The 13,606-nt window shown below is 45.9% G+C and overlaps 1 protein-coding gene and 1 long non-coding RNA gene across 37 annotated transcripts in view; both read right to left on the bottom strand.

The window, feature by feature from the left end:
• The window catches only part of ATG7 (autophagy related 7), a 279,358-nt gene that overhangs the window by 4,559 nt on the left and 261,193 nt on the right, over positions 1-13,606 (bottom strand). For 7 of the 36 annotated variants that reach the window (XR_014822342.1, XR_014822339.1, XR_014822340.1 and 4 more), the window contains one exon: positions 12,784-12,936. The gene's annotated coding sequence lies outside the window, so the exon portion shown is untranslated. 36 annotated transcript variants of the gene reach the window in all.
• LOC146397427 (uncharacterized) lies at positions 621-3,382 on the bottom strand. Its single transcript, XR_014823849.1, has 3 exons — positions 3,227-3,382; positions 1,598-1,769; positions 621-781 (listed from the first exon to the last, which is right to left on the bottom strand). It is a non-coding gene; the product is annotated as an uncharacterized LOC146397427 (long non-coding RNA).

Below are 13,606 nucleotides of genomic sequence, written 5' to 3'. Positions count from 1 at the left end.
AGAAAAAGATAAGCAAATAGCATTTACACATAAGAAGAGGTGTTCAACCTCAGAATAAGAGAAATGTAAAAATTTCTTAGGCCCTAAAACCCAAAACTTCTCTGAAAGACACCACTATGAAAATGAAAAGGCAAACCACAGCCTAGGAGGAAATATCCACACTACATAAAGAGGACTTGTGTCCAGAATATACTAAGAACTCTGCCAGCTCAACCGTAAAGAGACAAACAACTTGATTTTTTAAAAACTGGTCAGAAGATTTGAACAATGCACAAAAGAGGAAGGATGCTCGGCTTCCTTGGTCTTCAGGGAAAGGCAAATCTAAAGCACTAAGAGCCAGCACACCCTGCCTTCGAGAATGGCCTCATGGAAAAAGGCTGGGAGAACATGGGGCAGAGGGAGCTCCCCCACTGCTGCCAGTGGGCATGTAAATGGCACAGCCTCTCAGGAGAAAGGCCTGGGGGCTTCTCAAGACCAATCCACAGTGATGTACAAAAGAAAGTCATTGGTCACACTCCCCAAATTCTACACTTAAAAGGGGTGTGTTTTCTTATATGTACACTGCATCTTTAAAAAGTTGATGATTTTTTTTTAAAAAGCTACACAGAAAATGTTCTCACTTCTCAGGCTGATGGAACTCCCAAAGCTTAATAGTCCCAGCGCTGTGGAAAACACCACTCTCCTATAAGGCTGGAGGCACGGGAAAATTTGGAAAACTTGGCAATATCCACGGAAGTATTTGTATCTTCACTCCTGGCCCAGGAAGCTCATTCTTTGTAAACTGTGTGAAAATAAACAGGAATGATAAGCCAGAATTTAATCTAAGTGGCGGCCTGGCCTGTTAGGGTGGGATGGCTCCAAGCATACCTTTTCACTTTAGAACCAAGTAAATGTTCTATGTATTTGAAAAAGTTAAAAAGTAACCAAAAGCACAGCCAAAAAAGAAAAATTAGGCTTTTTCAAAATTAAAATTGAGGCATCATTAAAATTAAGAACTTCTGTGCATCAAAGGACCCATTCAGAAAGTGAATGGACAGTGAAAGTGAGAAAATATTTGGAACGTCTCTGATAAGGAACCTGTACCATTACAACTGAATAATAAAAAGACAAGTAATCTGTTTTTTTAAATGGGTAGAAGAGTTGAATAAACAGTTCTCCAAAAAAGATAAATGTCCGAGTAGCTCATGAAAAGACTTAATCATCATTAGATATCGCAAAATGCATATCAAAACCACAAGGAAACAACGCCAAGTACGTATGTATTAGGATGGCCTTAATCAGACAGTAACAAGTGTCAGCGAAGATGGGAGAAACAGGCACCCTCATGCGTTTCTATTGGAAACAGTAAAATGGTGCAGCCACTTTGGAAAGCAGTCTGGCAGTTCATCATTAAACAGAATTACCACATGGCCCAGGAATTCCACTCCTGGGTGTCTACCCCAGAGAAGTGAAAACCCCTGTCCACATAGAGCTGTGTGCACAGATGTTCACAGCGCTATTTGTAATAGTCACAAAGTAGAAACAGCCCCAATGTCCACCAAGGGATGAATGGAAAATGTGGTCTCTCCCTACAGCGGAGTATCGTTTGGCCCCATACCTGTCTGCACTGTCTTCTCAAGAGCCTGAGGGCCTTTGCTTGTTACAGAGTAGGCAACTCAAGTACAGAGGAAATGCTGGAACCTCTCCAGGCAGCCAAGCTAGTAATGGGTAGAGCAGAGGCTCTTTCCACTTTATCTCACCATTTTCTTAATTGTTGAGCATAATTCCTTCTGAAAAACAATGACGGACAGAAGTCTGCCTCCTGGACCACCATCCTGTGAGGCTGACACACAGAGAGTTGCCCCATGGCCAAAAGCACACGTGGGAACACAGATAACCCACGGCAGTGAAAGGCCAGGCCATCCAGTCCTGGCTCCCAGGGTCCTCTACCTCTGTCCTCTGGCCCTGTTCAGACAGCTGGCTAAGCTCCTGCCCTGTGGCTCGGGCCTGGGACCTGCCCTGGAACATACAGCTGGACATAGCCCTCCACAAGCTGCCTGCCCCCAGAAGGCGCTGCGGCCCTCCGGCCAGCGTAGCTGTGAGGACGGTGGGGCTGGGGCCACTGCTCTGAATCACGAGATGGGGAGCCCTCCAGCCAGTGGGGCTAATCACCAGGGATCAGGCAGCAGGAGCGGGACCACACACCCAGAGGGCCTCAAGGTTTCACTTCCCATTCTCCCAACGAGACAGAGCCTTTCAGAGGAGCCGTTCATCATTCATTTTCAAACTTGGGTCCCATTTCTGGACCATGCTGCCTGGAGCCTGCCATGGACTAAGGTTTTTCTTTCATAAACACTGTAATTATCCCGTAAATGCCATAATTATATTTGTGTGTGTATTAAAAGTGTTCATTTGTTAAATGTAAACATTTAAAATACACCACAGGTTTTGAAACCTAGTTTTAGCATTTCATTATTTTTTAAGATAAAAATAAAACTATCCAGTTCTCTCTGGGCCTCTGTGCAGCCCTGCTGCTCACACCTCCTAGCTGGGATCCTCACAGGTAAATCTGGGAAGGGCAGAGCAGAAGAGTCTGGGGGTGGAACTTTCTGGGGGCCAGGTGAGGATATGGTATTGGACCACCCCAGCAGACCTCCCAGCCAGGGCTCCATCCCTAGGGGAAGACTGAAGGTCCCATCATGTTGCCAGGTGGGTCACTACAGCTGTTCACTCAATTCACTGAGTAGCAGGCACTAGGCAAGGGGGGAGGGGGTCTCCCTTCCTTTTCTGTCTGTTGGGTGGTCAGTACCTTCCTCAGACCTATGGGAAACAATGGGGGGCTGGGATTTGGCGATAAGTTAGCCCTGAGCAGTTCCAGGGGAACTACTGGGGTAGAGGAGGAAGGGGACAGGAGGCACCCAGAAATTGGCCCCAAACAGATCCGGCCAGAGAGCGGCGTGCCAGCAGAGGGCGGGGCCAAGCAGGGCTCAGAACAGGGGGCCCAATTAGAGCCGAGCCCAGGGAGAGGGCGGGGCTAGCGGGCCTCCTGTGGCCAGTGGACTGTGGGCCTGTGCTTGGTCCCTGACATTCTAGGGCAGAGGCTTGGACAAGAAAGGGAGAGAAGGAGGTGTCCTGGCAAGAGGAGAGAAAAGTGATGAGCAGCAAAGAGCAGGCTGCAGGCCAAACTCTGGGCCAACCCCTCCCTGGCCCTGGGCATCCCCATAGCCCCCCCCCCCCCCACCGTCACCTGGGTGGAGACGCTGGGCTGGGATCCCAAGGAGGGACACAGGCCTGTTTCCAGGGTCACTGAAGCTCTAGAGGCCCACCAGAGAGAGGGATCTGCTGTTTGCAGCTATCACTGGCCCCTGGGAGCTCCCTCTGGGTCTGCAGAGCTCCTCGGGTGCTGTTCACACAGGAAGGGTGCAATCAAGACCCATTTCTGGGCCACTGGGCCCCAACACCTCTCCAAGCTTGCCTCCCACCACTCTCCTCTAGCTCGCTGGGCTCCAGCTACAAGCTCTCCCTTCCCCTGGGCTTGCAGAGGCTTTCCTCTGGGCACAGGAGACCCCTCGCTGCCATTCTGCTCCGGCCCAAACAACCTCTTTGGCTCCTCCCATCGCCGGTCATAGTTGGTGCATCCACCTGACTCCCCATGGGACGGTGGGCCACCTGAAGGTGGGGCCTGGTCTGTCAGTTCCCTGTGTGCCCCCCTGCTCTGGGGCAGATCCTGGCCCCATATGCATCTTCTGAATGAACATAATCAGAACCATCTGCTCTGGGTGTGATTCCACAGTGGAGAAAAGGGGCATTTTCGGTGTGAACATAATCAAGAATCAAGCAGTGAAGAAAGGGTCCCTCAGGCCACTCAGCTTGCTGGGGATCCCAGAAGGTCAAGTCCTTGGCCTCCACACCCACAGGAGGGTGAGGCAGGGCCATGGGCATCTCCAGCCTGGAAGGCGGACAGCCAGCGGAGCCCACTTTCCAAGTGAAACCTTGAGTCCAGGTCACTGATGCCCTATTCTCCTCCTTCGGACCCCCATTGGGTCACATATCAGGCCCCAGGAGTCCAGAGAGGTGGGCAATTCTTGCTTCTGGACCCCAGGAGGCCCCGGGACAGGATCGGTGCTGGTCAGCAACAGTGCCATGGCACCGCAGCCACGGGGCTGGCCACTGGTGGCCTCTTGAGCTAACTTTGTGTCACATGCACCTGGGGAAGGTAGCAGGAGGGGCCGCTGGGTAAAGGCCCAGGTTCCGACCTAGTCCTAGATTCCCACCTGGAGCTCCCCTCACACCCCAGGAACAACCCCGCCCTCCCTTTCACTCTAAGTCCAGAATCTAGGGGCATGGCGTGCATGCCCGGTGTCCATGGATGCACACAGGATCCAAACGCTTCCAGATCCTTCAGCCTCTCAGACCAGGGTAACTGAAGGGAACTGCCTAGGCTGGCTGGTGTGAGACGGCAGCTGCCAGGGACAAACAAAAGCGGGGAGAAGGGAGAGAGTCTGAGCAAGGAAGCTGGAGGGGGTGACGAGCACTCCCCAGGAATAAAAATGCCTGTGCCTGGCAGGGGACATCTGGGGCCAGCACTCCTCCTTGTTCACGCTCCACCCACTTGCCCTTTCACCCTCCTTGGTAGAGAGGAAATGACCCCCACACCCTGTCCTTGGGGACCTGCGCCTCTCTGATGCACCGCCACTCTGGTGCCCCCCTTTTGAAAGATGCCCTCCTGCATCCCACCCAGCCCAGCCCCTACTGGGCACCGGAATGGGGCAGAGGGGTGGAATTAAGGCCAAGTCCCTCTTCTCAGGGAACCCAAGTCCCAATTTCAGCCTTCTAGATGCCAGGCAGCTAAAGGTTAGTGGAGTGGAGGAGGGTGGAGGCACAGCTAGAACTTCAGGAGCAGCTTGGGGCTTTAGAGTCTCCTGGTGGAGAACTCACCAGCCTTTCTCATCCCTTCCCCACAGTGTCTAATTCAGGGACCATGGCCCCACTGTTCCAGGAACGAGGTTAAGGTTTTACTAAAAAGCAACTGTCGTGACCAAGGCAGCTGGTAGGATGACTTACACAAAGCATGCTGGGCAGCCGATGGTGGGGGAGGAAGAGGAAGGCAGTGCTTTCCACTGGCTGCAGCAGTGCCAGCAGCAGGCCTCTCCCCTGCGTGGGGGGAGGGGGGATTCCTCTGTCTGCTGCAACCCCACGGCTGATCAAAGGCTCAGAGGGAGGAGGCAGGGTCTGGGCACAGGAGGCTTGCACGCCACCTTCCAAGGCCTCAGCCCCTACCCCTGTCCTCCCTGCTCCCCCTACAGGGGTGCTCTGGGCTCCAAGTGACAAGAGGAGAGGGTTTGAAGAAAATGGCCTCATGCCTTAAAACATAGATCCAGGGCAAAAGACACGCCAGCACACCAGGCCTGCACTCAGAAGAGCTGGGGGGTGCCCGGTCAGTCCTCGCTTCACTGCTCCAGGCACCAAGAACACAGCCAACATGTGACACAGACACAGGGACAGGATGTGCTGGAGGGGGTCGCAGGGGGCCGTCATCTCAAAGGAGGCACAGGGGAGAAGCGGTGGAGGACAGGCTGCTGAGAACAGTAACGAAGCAGGGAGGTGCACACCTCAGGTGACATCACCCAGTGACAACCCACCTATGCTTGTTGCCACCTTCCTAGAGACGGCTTGGGCCTCCTAGGCTAGAGCAGAGAGATGCAGGCGGCAGGGGAGAAGGTACAGTTCATCAGGGTGGGGGCTCGAGCCATCCCCTGGGCCAGGAAAGAGAAACTGGTGGCCAGGGCTGAGTCCCTGTCCTGCTCACACCATGGGGGAGACTGGGCAGGAGTGCTGGCCACGCGCAGGATGGATTATGGGGCAGGCCTTAGACATGACCTCAAGCAAGTTTTAAGGGTGTGAAAAAGTAATCAGAAATGTATGAAATAAAAAAAATCATGGACTTGGAAAATAGACTTGTGGCTGCCTGATGGGAGAGGGAGGGAGTGGGAGGGATGGGGAGCTTGGGGTTATCAGACACAACTTAGAATAGATTTACAAGGAGATCCTGCTGAGTAGCATTGAGAACTATGTCTAGATACTCATATTGCAACAGAACAAAGGGTGGGGGAAAAATGTATATGTGTAAGGATAACTTGATCCCCTTGCTGTACAGTGGGAAAAAAAATAAATTAAAAAAAAAAAAAGAGGAGTTCCCGTCGTGGCGCAGTGGTTAACGAATCTGACTAGGAACCACGAGGTTGCGGGTTCAGTCCCTGCCCTTGCTCAGTGGGTTAACGATCCGGCGTTGCCATGAGCTGTGGTGTAGTTTGCAAACGCGGCTGGGATCCTGTGTTGCTGTGGCTCTGGCGTAGGCCGGTGGCTACAGCTCCGATTCAACCCCTAGCCTGGGAACCTCCATATGCCGCGGGAGCGGCCCAAGAAATAGCAACAACAACAACAACAACAAAAGACAAAAGACAAAAAAAAAAAAAAGAAATGTATGAAATAAAAAAGAGAAAATAAAACTGTATGCTCAGTCTGACCTCCTTGACACACATGCCTGGTGGTGGGGGAGGAAGGCCAGTAAGTTCCCTTGTGGTGCAGCAAATTGAGGATCTGGTGTTGCAGCTGTGGTGCAGGTCGCAACACAGCCCGGAATTCCCAGCCCGCAGTGCAGGCTGCTCAATACCTCTCCATGTGATTAGTCTGGAAAATGGGGCTCAGGGCCCTGCTATATTTAGCACCTTCCCCTTGGGCATGTCCTTAAATGAGCACCTATACCTCAGAGCTATGCTGGGGCGGGTGCCAGCGGTCAGGGAGTCAAGGACTGGGGAGGAGCAGCCTGGTGTGGGCTGTGCCCCTCATCTCCAAGTGGCCTTCGAAGGAGGCTCTAAAATAGTAGCAGCAGCAGCAGCAGTGACTAACAACAGGGTGTGGGTTCCATGCTTCGGCTTCTCTGCTCAGCCTGGGGAGTCGCACACATTTATTTTGGGGACGATGTGAAGGAAGGGGACGTGTGGGAGAAGGACGGCCGGGCCGCAGGCTTGTTTGCTTTCTTTCCGGCTTCAAAACACATTTTTCAAATTAGGTGGTAAGAATACAGGGCAATTTCTGTGGCACCAACATACTTTCTTTCAAGATATGATTTATATGTTTGGCCCACATTTTAAATGAAATGGTTATTGAGATAAATGGCCATGCTGGAGGCTGCAAAATGGTTTCCATTATGTAGTTCTTCTTTTCAGTTCCTTAGAGGACTTTCTGAAAAGTGCCCCATAAAAAGGCGGACACTTTGGCACTTTTGTTCTCTACCTCAAAGGGCTTCTGGGGTCAACGATAGAGAGGGGGAGATGGGAAGGAGGAAAGAGTGAGCGTGCAGAGCCCCAGCGTAGTGAAGTGAATGCAGTATCGAAGCACACAGACCAGACTTGACTTGGTACCAAAAGCTAATTCTGAAACTTCAAATACACAAATGCAGGTTATGTGGACAGAGATCAGCAGAGCTCAAAGACTCACTCCCCAGTGGCCTCAGGGCCTGCTAGCACAGACCATGGGATGAGACAGAAACTGACCCCCTGGACCTTGTATCAAGCTATAGGAACCAGAGAGTGTGCTTCTGAGATTAAGGATAGAAAAGAAGAGAGAGGGAGAAATAGACCCACACGTACATGGGTCCAATGACTTTCAACAAAGGTGCCAAAGTAACTTAATGGGGAAAGGAGAGATTTGTCAACAAATGGTGCCCAAACAATTAATTGATATTTATGGAACATTTCATCTGAAAGCAGCAGAATACACATTCTTCTCAAGTGTACATAAAACATTCTTCTGGATGGATCACATGCTGGACCACGAATCAAGTTTCAGTAAATTTAAGAAAATTGAAATCATATCGAGTATCTTTTCTAACTACAACTCTCTAAGACTAGAAATCAACTACAAGAAAAAAACTGCAACCCCCCCCCCACAAACAAGTGGAGACTAAACAATATATTACTAAATAACCAATGGATCACAGAAGAAATCAAAGAGAAAATCAGAAAATATCTAGAGACAAATGAAAAAAAAAACACAACCCAAAATCTATGAGACACAGCAAAAGCAGTTCTATATTTTATTATTTATTTATTTATTTATTTATTTTTGCCCTTTTGTCTTTTTAGGGCCACACCCATGGCATATGGAGGTTCCTAGGCTAGGGGTCTAATTGGAGCTGTAGCCACTGGCAACAGCCATAGCCACAGCAATGCCAGATCCAAGCCACATCTGCGACCTACACCACAGCTCAGGGCAATGCTGGATCCTTAACCCACTGAGCGAGGCCAGGGATCAAACCCGCAACCTCATGGTTCCTAGCTGGATTTGTTTCTGCTGTGCCATGATGGGAACTCCAAGTTTTTAATTCTAATTTTTTTTTAAACAGTTCTAAGATGGAAGTTTACAGCAATACAATCCTACCTCAGGAAACAAGAAAAAGCTCAAACAACCTAATCTTATACCTAAAGCAACTAGAGAAAGAAGAACAAACAAAACCCAGAGTTAGTAGAAGGAAAGAAATCATAAAGATTAGAGCAGAAATAAATGAAACAAAAATGAAGAAAACAATAGAAAATATCAGTGAAACTAAAAGATGGTTCTTTGAAAAGATAAACAAAATTGATAAACTTCTATCCAGACTCATCAAGAAAAAAAAGTGAGAGGACCCAAATCTATAAAATCAGAAATTAAAAAGAAGTTACAGCTGGTACCACAGAAATACAAAGGACCATAAGAGACTATTATAAGCAACTATGTGCCAATAAAATGGATAACCTAGAGAAATTCTTAGAAAGGTACAATCTTATAAGACTGAACCAGGAAGAAATAGAAAATATGAACAGACCAATCACAAGTAATGAAATGGAATTCTGATTAAAAAACTTACAACAAATAAAAGCCCAGGACTAGGAAGCTTCAAAAGTGATCTGTCAAACATTTAGAGAACAGTTAACACCTATCCTTCTGAAACTATTCCAAAAAAACTGCAGAGGAAAGAATACTCTAAAGCTCATTCTATGAGGCCACCATCACCCTGATACCCAAACCAAAGACACCACACAAAAAGAAAATTATAGGCCAGTATCACTGATGAACATGGATGCAAAAATCCTCAACAACACATTAGCAAGCCAAATCCAACAATACATTAAAAGGATCATATACCATGGTCAAGTGGAATTTATCCCAGGGATGCAAGGATTCAATATTCACAAATCAATCAGTGTGATACAGCATGTTAATAAATTGAAGAATGCAAACCATATGGTCATCTCCAATGATGCAGATAAATTTTTTTACAAAATTCAACACCCATTTATGATAAACAATCTCCAGAAAGTGAACATAGAGGGAACCTACCTCAACACAATAAAGGTCGTATATGACAAAACCACAGCTAACATCATTCTCAGCAGTGAAAAGCTGAAAGAATTTCTGCTGAGATCAGGAACAAGACAAGGATGTCCACCCTCACCACTGTTATTCAACAGTCTTGGAAGTGCTATCCATGGCAGTCAGAGAAGAAGAAAAAGAAATAAAAGGAATATAAATTGGGAAAAAAGAAAACTGCTTCTGTTCATGGATGACATGATATTATACCCAGGAATCTTAAAGATGCTACCAGAAAACTACTAGAACTCATTAATGAATTCAATAAAGTTGCTGGACACAAAATTAATACACAGAAAACTCTTGAATTCATATACACAAACAATAGATGATCATAAAGAGAAATTAAGGAAACAATCCCATTTATTATCATATCCAAAAGGAATAAACCTACCTAGAGAGGCAAAAGACCTGAACTCTGAAAACTTTAAGATGCCAATGAAAGAAACTGAAAATGGCACATACAAATGGAAAGATAGACCATGCTCTTGGATTAGAAGAATTAATATTTCAAAATGGCTATACTACCCAAGGCAATCTACAGACTCAATGCAATCCTAATCAAATTAGCAATGGCATTTTTTACACAACTAGAACAAAAAAAATCAAAATTTGTATGGAAACCCAGAAGACCCTAAATAGCCAAAGCTATCCTGGGAAAGAAAAGCAGAGCTGGAAGAATCAGGCTCCTTGACTTCAGACTATACCACTAAGCTACAGTCATCAAAACAGTATGGTACTAGTGCAAAAAATAGACATAAAGATCAATGGAACAGAATAGAAAGCCCAGAAATAAAACCACACAACTATGGTCAATTAATCTTTGACAAAGGAGGCAAGAATATGCAATGGAAAAAAAAAAGTCCCAAATAAGTGGTGCTGGGTAAAGCTACATGTAACAGAATGAAATCAGAACACTCTCTAACACCACACACAAAAATAAACTCAAAATGGATTAAATACCTAAACATAAGGTCAGATACTCTAAAACTCTTAGAGGAAAACATAGGTAGAACACTCTTTGACATAAATTGCAGCAGTATCTTTTTGGATCCACCTCCTAGAGTAATGAAAAATTTTAAAAAGTAAACAAATAGGACCTAATTAAGCTTAAAAGCTTTTGCATAGCGAAGGAAACCATTTTAAAAAAATGAAAAGACAACCCACAGAATAAGAGAAAATCTTTTCAAACGAGCAACTAACAAGGGACAAATCTCTAAAATATACAATCATCTCCTGCAGCTTTATGTCAAACAAAACAAAACAAAACAACCCAATCAAAAAACAGGCAGAAGATCTAAGTAGACATTTCTCCAAGGAGACAGTGGTCAAAAAGCACATAAAAAGATGCTCAACATCACTAATTATTAGAGAAATGCAAATCAAAACTACTATGAGGTACCACCTTACTCCAGGCAGAATGGCCATCATCAAAAGGTCTACAAACAATAAATGCTGGAGAGGGTGTGATACAAAAGGAAACCTTCTACACCATTGATGGGAATGTACACTGGTACAACTACTACGGAGAACAGTACTGAGGTTCTTTGAACAACTAAATATAGAACTACTATATGATCCAGAAATCCCACTCTTGGCTATATATTGGGAGAAAACCGTAATTTAAAAAGACACATGCACCCCAATGTTCACTGAAGCACTATTTACAATAGCCAAGACATGGAAGCAACCTAAATGTCTTTCAGCAGAAGAACAGATTAAGATGTGGTGCATATGTGCATATATACATATTTACTCAACCATAAAAAAGAATGAAATAATGCCCTTTGTAGCAACATGGATTGACACAGAGATTATCATGCTACGTGTAGTAAGTCAGACAAAAAACATATGATATTACTTATACGTGGAATTTTAAAAATGATACAAATGAGTTTATTTACAAAACAGACTTTGAAAACAAATGTATGGTTAATTTAGCAAAGAGGAAGGTGGGGGGAAGGATGGATTGGGGGTTTGGGAATGTTAAGGCACACTTTTGTATATGGGATGGATGACCAACAGGGACCTGCTGTATAGCACAGGGAACTCTACTCAATATTCTGTGATAACTTATATGGGAATGGATATGTATATATGTATGGCTGAATCACTTTGCTATAGACAGAAGTTATCAAAACATTGTAAATCAACTATACTTCAATAAAAGTGAATTTTAAAAAAAGGACAACAAATAACAAATGCTGGCAAGGATGTGGAATACTTGTGCACTGTTGGTGGTGATGCAAATTGGTTCAGTCACTGGTGGAAAACAGTATGTTGGTTCCTCAAAAATTAAACAGAACTACTTTATGGTCCAGGAATTCCACTCAAGGTATACATCCAAAGGAAATGAAAACAGGATATCAAAAATACAGCCACTCCCAAGTTTACTGCAGCATTATTCACAACAGCCAGGATATAAAAACAATCTGTCTGTCAACAGATAAACATGTAAGATAAATATGTAAATGGAATACTATTCAGCCACGAGAAAGGAAATCCTGCCATTTTCAGTGTGGTTGAACCTTGAGGATATTATGCTAAATGAGACGGAGAAAGATAAACATTGTGTTGTATCACTTATGCGTGGAAGCTAAAAAGCCAAACTTGTAAAAACAGAGCATGGAGTGATGGTCATCAGGGTCTGATAGGTTGGGGAACAGGGGAGATGGTGTTTAAAGGTACAAACTTATAACTAGTAGATAGGTAAGTCCTCAGGAGCTAACACACAGCATAGTGATTAGAGGAAATGATCCTGTATTATAAACCTCAAAGTTGCTAAGAGACTAGATCGTACTTGTTCTCAACACAAAGAAATGATAATTATGGGACTGACAGGGGTTAGCTAACACTAACACTGCAGAAATGAAGGTATCAAATCAACACGTTGTATACCACGTGTGCCAGGTTCATTATTTTATTTTCCCTTGACAGTCTTTGTGAGATCACAGAGCTATTAAGTGGGAGAGCCCAGATTTGAACTCAGGAGCGCTTTGCTTCCTTCATTCCCGATGCCGCTGAGCTGAGCTATGGCCGTGAGCATAGCAGGGGCCTGGGAAGGGAGGAGGGAAGGCCAGCAGGTACCCGCGTGTGATTTCAGATGGCCTTGATTGTCCAGCCAATGCAGAGAAACCTGGGGCCCAGGGCGACTGAGTTTCCAGGCATCATGGGAACCTGCCGTAAGGTCTGTGGCATCTCTAGCCCTGGCATCATACAGAGCACGTGGGTTGTGTTGGCCTTAGTGATAGCCAAGAGCCCAGGGTACTGGCTCAGTGGGGGCTTCCCTCTCAGTGCAAGTTGTTGGTCACTTCAGGAAGGCCTTTCTGAGGCCAGCACAGACTCTGTCATGCAGTTCCCCTCAGAGGATAGTCCTTTCAGCAAGATACTCACTTGGAGCCTCAAAGTGACCCTATTTGCCGGGAGCCATGGTGGAGAGAGAACATGGGCCATGGAAGCAGAGCTGGGTTTGAATCTTGGCTCTGCTGTTTACTAGCTGTGTGACCCTGGTCGCGTCATCTGCCCTCTGAGCCATCAGCTCTTTACCTGTAAAGACACCACAGTGTGGTTTAGATTAAATAGAGTCATTTTTGAATCTGACTCAGAATTGGCACTTGATAACTCTTGAGACTGAGTGAAGGGATGGCCTCTCAGGACGTGACAGCATCATGGTCTTTTCAGCATGAAAAGCTTTAATTAGGTACTTATGTGAGATCAATTACCCACAACTTCTGAGAGCTTACCAAAAAATCTTCATGGTGTGAACAAGAATTATTTTTTTTCAGCTTGTAACTTGTGTTCTCAATGATTTCAAAGAAATAACAGCACATACTCATGTGCACACACCATGTCTGGTACTATTCTGAGCACTATACTTCCTTTAAGTCATTTAATTGTTGCAATAACTCTATGAGGAAGATACAGCTTTTTGTCTTTGTTTTTCAGATGAGAAAATCAAGGCACAGAGATATTATGTTCACTGCCCAAGGTCACACAGCTAGTAGGGATGCGGTCCAGGAAGTCTGGCTTCAGAGGCAGAGCTTATTACCCTCAGCTCTAAACCACACGGTGTCGATGGGTGACTAAAGGAGAAATTGTCTCCAGGTTAAGAGGCCTGCCGTCTGCCTGAGGAAGCACGGACACTAGATTGTAATAGTTCTGTTCCACTTAAAGCAATTGTAAAATTACACTTAAGGGTACACTAGTTGGGGGACAG

Source organism: Sus scrofa, chromosome 13 (genome assembly GCF_054392235.1).
Source record: "Sus scrofa isolate SSC_HxYL_T2T_F1_AM1 chromosome 13, Sscrofa_HxYL_maternal_Yorkshire_Landrace_v2.0, whole genome shotgun sequence".
Taxonomy (NCBI): Eukaryota; Metazoa; Chordata; class Mammalia; order Artiodactyla; family Suidae; genus Sus; species Sus scrofa.
The sequence above is the reverse complement of the archived record's forward strand: the minus strand, read 5'-3'. Positions and strand labels throughout refer to the sequence as shown.